Genomic DNA, 11,516 nt, shown 5'->3' with positions numbered 1-11,516 from the left:
TCACAACAATTAAAAGTAGATGGGGACAGTGGGGAAGTTAGGGACCTGGACAAAGCTTGTAAGAAGGTTTTTTTTTTTTCTTCAAGAATTTGTTAGTTTATCCTTTAAAAAATTAGTTATGGGAAGTTTAAAAAAAGAATTTAATTATACTTTCAGCTTCCTAATCTTTTAATGTGAAACAAGAATTTTCCTTTGTTTGGAGAACCATCTGATACTGCATGTTGTTGCTAAAATTTCTTGAAAATGGAGCCAAGACTTAAAGGCACTTGCATCCAGCCTTCATGGAAAACCCTTCCAGATGTTGAAGGTTGTCTGTTCAGCTGAATATAGTGCCGTTTCCCATGATCCATTTGATGGGCATGTTTGGTTTTATGCTTTCTCATTATGGGGTTTTCCAAAATCATTCAGGACACATTCGGCAAGAATCAAACTTTTGTTTCTGCCATGCTCACTTGAAGAGTTAGTGGAATTGCATGCTTATGACAACAGGTAAAGATTTGGGAATAAGGCAGTAGGGTTGAGGAGCAAACATCTCAAAAGGGTAAATGGAGTAGGCAAATGCATGCAACAGTGCCAGATAGCCATGTGGCCACTGTGTCCTAGGCGTCAGCTGGTGTTCAAGATAGTGTGTGAGAAGCATCTTCTTCTCCGGTGACTCGGCTTTAACAAATGCAGCATTCTGCTTTTGCATTTTCATTGTGTGTAGGAGGGACAGACACCTCCATATAAAAGCATACAGCGTAGTGTGATGATGAGGATACAGGAGCAAAGGAGGGGCCAAATTGGAATGGCTGCTTAGGACAGCAGAGAGTGGTCGGCTGTAGTAATGGGAGTGTTTCAGATCCTAAGCCACTTCCACTTGTCCAGGGTTCCAGTGATTCAACAGGAAAAAACATAAAGTTCTCGAATATTGTTGTATATTTTAAATGTTTACACCAAGACCGTTCATACACACCAGATGTTGTTCATAGTGGCTGTTGGGGAGAGGGGTTCGAGACAGGGCTTCTCTGTGTAGCCTTGGCTGTACTGGAACTGGACTGTAGACTAGGTTGGTCTTGAACTCAAGAGATCCGACTGTCTCTCCTTTGCCTCCTGAGGATTAAAGGTGTGAGCCACCACTGCCTGGCTCAAGGGCCTTACTTTCAAAAGTCACCTAAGCAATGAGACTCATTGATAATAGCATGAACAATGAATTCTCTGTGAGAATGCTTATATGACTCGATGCCTAAGTGTTATTTGGAGATAGTGCCAGCACTTCAACATTAAAGTCGCTTTAAATGTTAAACTGTGGCCAAATGATTTTCTTCCACATGAGCCCCTCCACTCCTATGCACATGGATAGAGCATATTACAGTGAATGAGAAGCAACACTAACCAGGATGGATGGTTTGCAGCCTATCTCATGTGTGGTGCAGTGGTGTGTGGTGTGTGTGTGAGCATGTGCGTGCATGCATGCATGCATGCATATGTGTGTGTGTGTGTGTGTGTGTGTGTGTGTGTGTGTGTGTGTGTGGACTTAAAAGAACTACCACAGCTATATAGCAGTGGAAAATGAAACAAATCATGGAGGACTTCACAGAATTTTAGAATAAATGTAACCGAGAACCCAACAATTCTCCTTTTCAAGAAAAGCGACTGGCAATGGCCAGACAATGCTTGCATTTTTCCATCCCTTACACCATTTCCATGTAGAGCTGTTATTCTGTCTCAAGGCATCGACTGCCCTACAAGTAAACACCAAATCATGGTTTGCCCATTAAACCAGGTAACATTTACCAAAAAAAACATTCTTAGTTGAGGAGCTTGGGATGTTGAATGATTCAGCCTTCAAATTGGAGTTGTGGCTTATGTTGAACATAAAAATGTGTTAAAGAAAATACCCAATACAGGAGATTTTCACAAATTATTATCTAGATAAAGCATCCTAGAATCCCAAGGTTCCAGGGTTCGTCTGAAAGCACACACAATCATCACTCATTCTGACACAGTCTAAAGGGATTTGGCCAGCTCTCCCTCCTCTCCTGTGGCTTAGTCCTGGCAGGTATGGCTTTCAGTGATAGATGCCACCAACATGCCCAGGCAGCATGAACATAAAAAAGCTGTGGTGTCTTGGAGAAAAGAGTAGCAGGGAAAGTGATAAAATGTGATGAACACACATATTTTTGCACAGTTGCTGGTCACTTTCCTCTTTTAAAAGGAAAGAAAAGGGAGTGTATGTTGGGAAACCTTACCAGGAAGAATAACCTTTAATTGGGGGTGATCTAACTGATAGTGAATTGTGGGTGGATGTTTAAGAGGAATGAATGGTGCTTTAATGAGCTCCCATAAACTGGGAGAAAATCATGAGATAACTGACAGTTATTCCACCGTGAAAACTTTCATTTTAGTCTGAATCAGAGTTTGATTCTTCAGGCTTGACCAGACACTGACAGGACTAATGTGTTGACTTAACATGATTGACTGAGGGGATTAAAGATTTCAAAATATACTTGGCATGTTCAGAGGTCATGAATACACAAAACTGGTTTGCACTGTTTATTTTTAGTTTTTTCATAACTAATTTTGTTCTTCTTATGGAGGTGAAAGCTTTTATTTACATTAAAAAATTATAGGATTATTGATCATTCATGTGTAACAAAATAAGAAAGCCAATGAAAAAATGGTAGATGAGGTGGAAATGATGAAATGTGAAGGTAACACTTGGGATGTTGCATTAACGTTTAGACTCAGTCAGTTGAGGGAGACCTAAGATTACAAAGTGGTTGGCTGGGTTTAAAAAGTGCAGTTGCACACCTGTCCTCAGTATGATTTGTCTGCTTCAAGCTGAGAGTTTCTGATTCTGCCCAATTCTGCATCTACTTTGCTATTGTGTGATTGGCTCCAAAAACAGCATAAACAGAACTGTGAAGAGATGTTTTGTTTTAGATTTTTCTCCTTTACACCTACGAATTTGAAGTTATGGATTTCATTAAAATAATGCAACTTTAATGATGAATAAAGAATTGTATGTTGCTGCTGCCAATTTCCAATACTGGTTTTGATATTTACTCATCTGTTTTTAGGTATATGTGATAGTTTATTAAAGGAGGTATTTTTAAATTTGACATATAATAAGAAATTTATTGAATGTAAATTTAATAAACAATTTATAATATAGAAATGTATAAGGTATCAATATTATATTTATTAAGTGCAATATATATGTATGTATACAAATATATTTATATTAGTTATATAAGAAAGTTTCACAACACAAGATCACAATGTTATCATTGGTAACTTTGTTGGATAAGGACCTGTAGGGTGTGTAGACCTCCTACATCAGTGTGCTGACATCATTCTGACAGTCCAGTCTCATACAATCCCATAGAAGAAGTACAATGCCAGTTAGAAAAAGTAACTCCCTCATCTTTTAAAATCAGAATCTGGTCACAGGGCCCTAATGTGACACCATAGGCCAAGCCCTTATAGGTATTCGAGGCATAGTTGACTCTATGTAGTAGTGGACAGTTATAGAGTAGAGTATCTCAAAGACAAGAACTCTGAATTCAGTTCCCTGTCCAGGCTCTTGGTGGTCCTAGGCACTGAAAGGAGAGGCATCTGTCTAAGAGCACTAGTCAGCCATTCATTCCGTTCTGTCATTTAACAATGAAAACCTCCACATTGACACTTCCCCACCTTTTGGTACCTTTCTGTCTTTTATTTTTTATTTTTTTTCTGATTGAGGCAGTTTTTCTTTAATTTTATTTAAGTAATTTATTCCGATTACATTTCAATTGTTATCCCCTCACTTGTATCTTCCCGTTTCCCCTTCCTCCCTTTCTCACCCTATTCCCCTCCCCAGGTATAGGACAGAAGAGGACCTCCTCCCCCACCACATGACCACAGCCTATCAGGTCTCATCCTGGTAGCACTTCCTCTGAGTGCCACAAGGTCTCCCCACCAGGAGGAAGAGGTCAAATAGGGGGCACCAGAGTTCATGTCAGAGTCAGTATCTGCTCTCCACACAACTGTGGAGAATGTGCTGTCCATTGGCTATGTCTGGATAGGGGTTCTAGGTTTACTGCTTGCATTATCCTTGGTTGGTACAGCAGTTTGAGCAAACCTCTCTGGGTCCAGATCCACCAGCCTTGATGGACTTCTTGTAGGTTTCTAGGTCCCTCCGGATCCTTCCTTCTATTTCCCCATTCTCTCTTAACCTCTCTCACCTGTAGTCCTAATAGGAAGTCCCAGTATCTATTCCAGTCTCTTGCTAAGTGAAGACTTTCAGGGGACATCCCTGTTAGGCTAGTGTCCAAGTGTAAGTGAGTATATACCATGTGTATTTTTCTGGGTCTGGGTCCGGGTCATGATGGTCATTTCTAGTTCATCCATTTGCCTGCAAATTTTAGGATTTCCTTGTTTTTAATAGCTGAGTAGTATTCCATAGTGTAAATGTACCACAGTTTGTTTACTCATTCTTTGACTGAGAGATATCTAGGTTTTTTTTCCAGGTTCTGGCTATTATGTATTAGGCTGCTATGAACATGGTTGAGCATATGTCCTTGTTGTATGGTGGAGCATCTTTTGGGTATATTCCAATGAGTGGAGTAGCTGGGTCTTGAGGTAGCCCTATTCCCAGTTTTCTGAGAAAATGCCAGATTGATTTCCAAAGTGGTTGTACAACTTTGTATTCCCACCAGCAATGAAGGAGTGTTCCCCTTTCTCCACATGCTCATCAGCATATGCTGTCACTTGAGATTTTTGTCTTAGCCATTCTGCTGGGTGTAAGATGGAATCTCAGAGTCATTTTGGTTTGGTTTCTTTAAGTGTTTCTCAGCCACTCGATATCCCGCTGTTGAGAATTCTCTGTTTAGTTCTGAGCCCCATTTCTCAATTAGGTTATTTGGTTTGGTGGTGTTTAATTTCTTAAGTTCTTTATATATCTTGGATATTAGACCTTTGTCATATGTAGGGTTGGTGAAGATTGTTTTCCCAGTCTGTAGGCTGTCACTTTGTTCTATTGACAGAGTCTTCTGCCTTACAGAAGCTTCTCAACCTCATGAGGTCCCATTTATTAATTGCTGGCCTTAGAGCCTGGGCTGTTGGAATTCTGTTCAGGAAGTTGTCTCCTGTGCCAATGAGTTCCAGGCACTTTCACACTTTTTCTTCTAACAGATTTAGGGTCTCTTGTTTTATGTTGATGTCTTTAATCAACTTGAGTTTTGTGCATGGTGACAAATATGGGTCTAATTTCATTTTCCTACATGTAGACATCCAGTTAGACCAGCACCATTTGTTGAAGATGCTATCATTTTTCTATTGAATAGATTTGGCTTCTTTGTCAAAAATCAAGTATCCATAGGTGTGTGGGTTTATTTCTGGGACTTTGACTTCATTCCATTGGTCAACCAGCCTATTGCAATGCCGGTACCATGTTGTTTTAATTACTGTTGCTTCATAGTACACCTTTTGATCAGGTTTGGAGATTCTTCTTGAGGATCTTTTATTGTACAGGATTGTTTTAGCTACTCTGGGTTTTTTGTTTTTCCATATGAAGTTGAGAATTGATCTTTCAATGTCTTTAAAAAATTGTGTAGGTATTTTGATAGGGATTGCATTGAATCTGTAAATTGCTTTTGGTAACATGGCCACTTTTACTATGTTAATTCTCCTGATCCATGAACAAGGGAGAACTTTCCATCTTCTGATGTCATCTTCAATCTCCTTCTTCAGATATTTGAAGTTTTTTTTAAACAAGTCTTTCATTTGTTTGGTTAGAGTTACTCCTAGATAATTTATATTACTTTTGGCTATCATTAAGGGTGTAGTTTTCAAACTTCTTTCTACATGATTTTCATTTGTATACAGGAAGGCTACTGACTTTTTTGAGTTAATTTTATATCCAGCCACTTTGTTGAAGGTGTTTATGAACTGTAGGAGTTCTCTGGTGAAATTTTTGGAGTCACTTATGTACACTATCATATAATCTCCAAATGTCCGGAGCCAGCCCAGGGTCATTCAAGGCTAAAAGAATCTACTGGCTGAGGCAAAATTCTGATGCCCCATTCCAAAGCTAAACTTCCTTATTTCAGCCTCTGCATAACTTCCTTATTTCAGCCTCTGCATAACTTCCTCATTTCAGCCTCTGCATAACCTCCTCCTTTCGACCTCTGCATAACCTCCTCCTTTCGACCTCTGCAGATGTTGTTTAGCCGGGTTGGCTCGGGACTTTCCAAGAGATAGTTAGCTATGAACCACAGGATGTTCCCCTGCTGAGATCACCTGGAGGCATTCTCAGACCCCTCCCCTACTGCTTGGCTCCTGCTTCCACCCCATATAAGCTTTTGCTTTTGATTCAATAAACAGACCTTGATAGGAGTTCTACTTGGTCTCGTCTCCTTCTTTCTCGTCCCATCTTTTCAGGTATGGCTCCCCTCGCGACCCCGTAATTACTGGTCCTGCTGGACGGGACAAGTGGCGCCCAATGTGGCCACGAGGTACGAGCCCTCTACCACGACAGAGACCCTTCATGGGAAATAATTCAGAAACGCCGCGGTCAAGTCTCTCGCCGAGGTCAAAAGTACCTCCGATCGTCTCGGGTGCGGGCCTGCCGCTCACAGGACCTCTCCGCACTTAGGTAAGTGTTCATCTCTGTCAATAAGATGGGTTAAAGTCTCTCAAAGGAGGCGTAATTTATTCGCCACCTTAAAATTTTTCTCAGGGAAAGAGGAGTTAGAGTTTAAAAAGCCCTTGTAAGCATTAGCTTTTCTTACAGAGATTCAAACAGTCCTTCAGGACACAGGGAACTCGGGTATTGCTTTATAATCGTCATGTCAAATTTTATGTCTATGTCTGTAAATTTGTTTACTTTTTAAAATACTGTTTCATTTTTCTATGTCTTGATAGAGGGCTAAGCTTTACTCGCTGGCCAATTTTCTAAAACAGTGCAGCACAACATGGCACACACAGCCTATGAGACAGCAAGAGTGTTGCCTCTGAGGCAGGAGCAGGCCTGCCCTTTCCAGGGCCTGGACCCAGACACAGTGGCTGCCTGTGGGGCTTGCCTCTTACAGAACAGGCATGGCTGCAAACATGTGACAAGTTGAAAAAGCACAATCTAAGAAATAGAGTTTATTGCCTAAAACTTGCCTAAAAGCAAGAATTTTCTTGCTTAATTTTTTTGCTTGTAAGTGACTAACAGTTTTTCAAATTGGTCTAGCAAATAGAGTTAATTCCAAATTCCTTAGCTACAAGGTGTTTATAATTTTCTTGTTTATTTGCTTAATGTTTACTTGAAATATTTCTAAAAAATTTTAGGTGCTCAAATAAGAGATATAAACTAGTTTTGTCCTTGGAAACAAACATTTACAGCTGAGAGTTTCCAGCTTAGATCCAACTAACTAAACAAGTCCAGGGCTAATATTTCCTTGAGCCAGATAATTTTACAGACACTGCTCCTAGTTATCTGTGGGCTTGACTCCTACAGAGCAGAGATGGCTACAGACATGTGGCTATTTGGAGAGGCGGAACTAGGAGGCTGATAGATTTCTAAACTAGGCTAGGGAATGTAGTTAACTACCTAGGACTTAGAATTTTCTTGTTTTCCTGATTAGTTTTTGTTTGAGATGTTTAAAATTTTTTTACTAAAATTAGAATAAAACAATTAAACAAGTCACGGTGGCACATGCCTTTAATCCCAGCACTCGGGAGACAGAGACAAGCAGATCTCTGTGACAGGGTATGGTGGTGCACACCTTTAATCCTAACACTTGGAGATTAACAGAGACAGAACTCTTAAATTTCAACCTGATCTCCACAGAACGTGATCTGCTGATAAGCTAATTTTCTTACAAAGATGTAAGTTTTTAAACTTATATTAGACTTAAGGATTGTTTTTTCACTGTATCCCCTGCACCCCAGGCAGATAAGATCTCTTGGAGAAGTGATGCCCCTGTCTGGGTAGACCAGTGGCCTCTGACACCCCCTAAATTACAGGCTGCCCTAGCTCGCATTGAGTCTGCCATTAACAACCAAACTATCTCCTTTTTTGACCCTACTAAACCCTTACAATTCATTGTCCTTCCCACCCCTTTTACACCCACGGGGTGTTTTGGCAGGGCGCCCCCCTTTACTGGGTACACCTCCCTTCGGAATCGTCTAAGGTCCTTGCCACCTACCCATCTCTGGTGGCCCAGCTCATAAAGGATGGCCGCTTACAATCGAGAAAAACCTTTGGAAAAGACCCTGACATTTTGATCCTCCCCTATACCCCAGCTCAGATTAATTGGCTATTTATCAATTCTGATATCTGGGCCATTAATTGCATAGATTTTCAAGGCAAAATCGATAACCATTATCCCCCCGATAGGTTGCTTCAATTCCTTTACAAAATGCCTATTATTTTCCCTAAAAGGACGAAATTGTCCCCTATCTCCCAGGCTAATTTAGTTTTTACAGATGGTTCTTCTAATGGTATAGCAGCTTATTCCATTGATGGAGTAACCATTCGTGTGTCTTCCCCTTTTCTTTCGGCACAGCTAGTTGAGTTATATGCTATAATACAGGTATTTACAGCCCTCCCAGACCATTCCTTTAACCTATATACCGACAGCGCCTACATTGCCTGTTCGGTCCCCTTGCTAGAAACAGTGCCTCACATAAAACCTACCACTAATGCTGCCCCATTATTTGCGGCATTACAAAACCTTATCCATCGGCGCACCAAACCCTTTTTTGTTGGACATATTAGAGCTCATTCTGGACTCCCTGGACCTCTTGCCGAGGGAAACCGGTTAGTCGATGCTGCCACCCAGATGGTCGGGTCTATTCAGGTTCAAGATTATCCCTCTGATCTAATTTCCCAAGCCCAACAGGCCGACGAGCTCCACCATCTTAATGCCCACACCCTTAGGTTGTGGTTCAAAATTAGCAGAGAACAGGCTAGACAGATAGTTCGTAATTGCAAGAGTTGTTTGACTTTTCTCCCCGAAGCCCACTTCGGGGTCAACCCTCGAGGACTGGTCCCAGGCGAATTGTGGCAAATGGACGTTACCCATGTTGCCTCTTTTGGAAAACAAAAATATGTCCATGTTACCATTGATACGTATAGTGGCTTTCTTTACGCCTCCCTTCAAACAGGAGAGGCCACTAAAAATGTCATCAACCATGTACTGACCTGCCTCTCTGTCATGGGACAGCCTAGAACTATCAAAACAGACAATGGACCTGGATATACCAGCGCCAATTTTAAACAATTTTGTGCCCAATTAAACATCAAACATATTACTGGCATTCCCTACAACCCGCAGGGACAGGGAATTGTCGAGCGAGCTCACCAAACGCTTAAAAATATGCTGCTGAAATTACAAGGTACAGGGGGAACACTCTTCCCCACATTGGGCAATAACAAAACCCTTCTGTGCCATGCACTTTTTGTCTTAAATTTCCTTACCCTAGACAAAAATCACAGATCAGCAGCGGATCGCTTATGGCATACTACAACCTCTCAGACTTATGCTCAAGCCTTATGGAAAGATCCATTCACCTCCCGGTGGCAGGGTCCCGACCCTATTCTTATTTGAGGAAAGGGACATCGTTAACTCCTCTTCCTCTTTCACTCATCAAACACTGTGGCCTACTTAGGAAGTGGACTTATGTATGCTGGCCTTGGGAGCCAGCGAGGCCTAGGGAACCCCCTCCCATTATATGCCCCAAGATAAGCCACTGGATATTCGGCCTGAGGGTGTCCAAGCAGGATGTGATGGACAAGTGCCCAGGTACTTTTTGGGAGAAATACCCATTTATGTGTGTCCCGGGGGACACAGAGACCGCTACCTTGGTCACAAATGCGGCTTCTCTAGTGACTTTTACTGTGCCGCTTGGGGATGTGAGACTACGGGAGATGCCTATTGGAAACCTTCATCTTCTTGGGATTATATAACTGTTAAAAGAAAGGATCCCCCAGAGACAGTTGACCCCTCTGACACGTGTGGCTGTAGTAATTGGTGCAACCCCCTTGTGATTACCTTCACTGACAAAGGAAAGAAAGCCACATGGGAGAATCGAGGCCTAGAGTGGGGACTTAGGTTATATACAATTGGATATGATCCTGGCCTTACTTTTAAAATTAAACTACTCAAGACCATTCCCAATTCAAAACCGGTGGCCATTGGCCCAAATCAGGTCTTACAGAACCTGTGGTCTGATTCACGCCACCCAACAGCCACTGGTACACCCCATACCACCCTGTTTCAACCCACCATACCTCCCGGTCCCTCACCTTCTGTTAATATTATCCTGACCATGGTTAATGAATCCTGGTCTGCCCTGCACGCTGTTCGTCCTGACCTTGCAGATGATTGTTGGTTATGTTGTCATGCTTCCCCACCCTTTTATGAGGGTGTTGCTATCCTTAACAATCTTACTGCTACTAACGACTCCTCCCTGGTTCGCTGGAACCCAGAGGCCAGGGAAGGCATGACCCTGGCCCAAGTCTCAGGCCTGGGGCTCTGCATCAGGGGACCCAGGATGCGTTTACCCTCCGTTATTTCTCCTCTGTGTAATCAGACCCTTGAGGTCAGTGGTGGTTCCACCTACCTGGTAGCCCCAAATGATACATATTTGGCATGTTCCACTGGCCTAACCCTGTTTATCGTGGTACAGCCTTTCCTACAACAATATGATTACTGTGTGCTTGTTCAGCTACTTCCTCGATTAACAGTTTATTCTACAGATGAATTTCTCAACTTCTGGACTCCTCTGGGTACACCATCCAGAGTCAAACGTGAGCCCATTACAGCCGCAACCATCGCGGTTCTACTGGGGCTCGGGGCTGTCGGAGCCGGGACGGGCATTTCATCTTTAGTGATCTCCAATCAAAACTATCACCAGCTTAGTGCAGCCATAGATAAGGATATTGCTGAAATACAGGTTGCTATGGCAGCTTTAAAAGATTCACTTTCCTCCCTTGCAGAAGTGGTACTGCAAAATAGGAGAGGGCTAGATTTGTTGTTTTTACAACAAGGGGGATTATGCGCAGCACTCAAAGAATGCTGTTTCTATACCGATAAAACTGGGATCGTAGAAGATAGCATGAGGAAGGTCAGAGAAAGTCTAGAAAATCGCAAGCGGGAGCGAGATAGAGCTGAATCCTGGTATAAAAACTGGTTTTCTGCTTCCCCTCTTCTGACTACCCTCCTCCCTTCATTGCTGGGACCTCTTATAGGGTTCTTGTTACTAATATCTTTTGGACCGTGGGCTTTCAGAAAGATTACTGACTTTGTCAAACGCCAAATAGACTCTGCCATACAGGGACCCACCCATGTGGAAGTTCATTACCACAGGCTCAAACCACCTGACCCCGAGGCAGAAGACTGTGCCGTCCTTGATAATGCGGCTAAAAGTGGCCTCGACTTCAACAAGCTGAGACCTAAGGGCTTGAGTCGATTGTTCACTTGAGAGGGTGCGAGGCTAAGCACTGCAGGGAACCATGCCAGACACCTCGGTAGGTTCCTGAGGAGCACGCCTGACTGCAT

The 11,516-nt window shown here is 42.4% G+C and overlaps 1 pseudogene across 1 annotated transcript in view; it reads right to left on the bottom strand.

Moving 5' to 3' along the window:
* Window positions 1-3,352: 3,352 nt before the first annotated feature.
* LOC311581752 (large ribosomal subunit protein uL1-like) overlaps window positions 3,353-11,516 on the bottom strand; it is a 71,412-nt pseudogene continuing 63,248 nt past the window's right edge. Inside the window, exon 5 of the transcript XR_014783546.1 lies at window positions 3,353-5,969. The product of XR_014783546.1 is annotated as a large ribosomal subunit protein uL1-like (transcript). The remainder of the gene's footprint in view (window positions 5,970-11,516) is intronic.

This window comes from Acomys minous, assembly GCF_964271855.1.
Source record: "Acomys minous genome assembly, chromosome: 13".
NCBI classification, from domain to species: Eukaryota; Metazoa; Chordata; class Mammalia; order Rodentia; family Muridae; genus Acomys; species Acomys minous.
The sequence above is the reverse complement of the archived record's forward strand: the minus strand, read 5'-3'. Positions and strand labels throughout refer to the sequence as shown.